Genomic DNA, 2,481 nt, shown 5'->3' with positions numbered 1-2,481 from the left:
GATGACATGGATAGGGCGGATGACCTATCTTAGTGAGTTATATCCTAAACTCGTTGTTAGTTTTTTTATTGGAGATCTTTATATTGGAGATAATGATATGCGTATATGTTTTGTTGTGGAAAATTTTGTGGATTTAGAACTTATGATATGTGTGTACAGTTTGTTATGGGATTTTTCGTGGATTTAGAACTTATGATATGCGTGTATTTAGAACTTATGATTTGTTGTGGAAATTTTTGTGGATATATTTCGAGATGTTTGTGAAAATTGAATGAACATATTGTAGAAATTGAATGAACATATTTCGAATATTTGTGAAAATTGATTGAATGAGAGATGTTTGTGAAATTTGGATTGTATATATTTCGAGAAGTTTTGGAATGTGCAAGAAATGTCGTTGTTTGCAGATTTATATGTACAGGGAATTTATATGTACAGGGAACTTATTATAATCAGTATAATTTTTTTAGCTGCTAATGACTATCGCCGACGGGAAACCCGTCAGTGATGTACAGAACATCGCTGACGGGGATGCCGTCAGCGATAACTATCGCTGACGGGTTTCCCGTCAGCGATGTATATACATCGCTGACGGGTTTCCCATCAGCGATAGTTATCGCTGACGGCATCCCCGTCAGCGATTGTTTGTACAGTGCTGACGAAAAGCCGTCAGCAACAAACATCACTGACGGATTCCCGTCAGTGATGTACTATACATCACTTACGGGATTCCCGTCAGCGATGTTTCATTATAACTGACGGCATTTGCCGTCAACATTGTTGCCGTCAGTAATAATCATTACTGACGGCGCCCCGTCAGCGATAGTTTTTCCCTGACGGGACTATTGCTGACGGCGTATCGTTGACGGGATGCCGTCAAGGATACTTATCGCCGACGGGATTTTAAGCATTCCTGACGGGAATGCCCGTCAACGATACCTGGTTTTCCACTAGTGTATATATGTGTAGCCATTTTTCTACAGGACATATTGTTAGTAAAAAGATCATATCTTTCTCTATACAAATGATTTTTAAGATTTGTCTTACGTTTTAGAAACTAGATACGTATATCTTTCATTTGGCACTGGTTTGGTTAAATTTGGAGTTTATTTTCTATTTCGAAATCTCAGTTAAACATGATACAATTGCTACAGTTTTCTGCAGAAAATATTTATTTAGTACATCTCTTAAATTTCTCATATATAAATGAAATTATGAAAAACCCTAGTGATCATGATCATAATACTATCATAAACAGCAAGAAAAAAAATTACTAATCTAGCATTGGTTTATGTTTTAACATCAAAAATTTAAATTTTATCACATCATGTTAAGATGCAAGCATAAAAGTACATATTCAACATCATATTAAACATCTAACTAGTTATTTAACTATGGGGAAGGGTTTGGATGAAGATAATCTTACCTTAGATGTTGTTCTAAGCCTCTGAAATAACCAGCAACTAAAAAGAAGTGCAACCAAGCCGTTTTCCCCTTGCTACACGTTGATGATCTCGCCCTCATGTCGATATTTGTTTCACAAAGCTCTCAAAATTCTCAACTTTAGGGCTAGGGGTTCAGAGAGAGGAAGAGGGGCTGCTAGAGTTTGAAACTCTGATGTAAGGATATTAATTTTCATGAAAACACATGTTTATATATATACAAACCCGAAATAAACCCGTTTGACCCGAACCAGGAATTCTAATCTGACTAGGAAAATAACCTTTGGTATTTTAGTCATAACTTTCACGTCCGACCTCGGAATAAGGTGATATAAGACTTGTTAGAAAGATCTTGAAGATACCTACAACATTTGTTTCCAAATTCCAACTATATCTGTGAGAAAAATATAAAATCTCTCCGCTGATCATAAATTTCTAGATTTATACATCGAGCATGAATTGTGCATTTTCTCTTATATATATACATATATACATTGAATTGATCTCAAACTAATTTCTAGCATACTCAAACATCATAATATGTTATTTATAAATATATAACATATTTATTATTATTTATCACAAAATATTCAAAATTTTGGGGTTTTACATTCTTCCCCCCTTAAAAGAATTTCGTCCTCGAAATTCAGAAATTATACTTAAGCAAATAATAATACTAGAAAAGCACGTAGAGGGTCTAATTTAACCCGCAAACATAAACATCTAAGAATATTTACTCTTGATAAGCATATAGGGATATTTATATTTAACAATCCAGGATGACTATATTCCCACTCAACCCTTAATCGAATGGAACTAGTACGTCGGGCGAAAAATTCAAACAAGGAACCCCCCATATATATACCATGTGTTCCAAAAGATTAAGAATTAAGCAGAAATATCCTCATTCTAGTGTTAAATCTAAATATAACCATACAAATAATCGCACACATAAATCAATCCACTTCCTCAATAGGTACAGGAAGTCGCGCGACATAACATATTTGCGCTCCTGAAAATCATCTTCGATGTCTACACT

Source organism: Asparagus officinalis, chromosome 10 (assembly GCF_001876935.1).
Source record: "Asparagus officinalis chromosome 10, Aspof.V1, whole genome shotgun sequence".
Classification (NCBI taxonomy): Eukaryota; Viridiplantae; Streptophyta; class Magnoliopsida; order Asparagales; family Asparagaceae; genus Asparagus; species Asparagus officinalis.
This window is presented reverse-complemented; position numbering follows the sequence as displayed.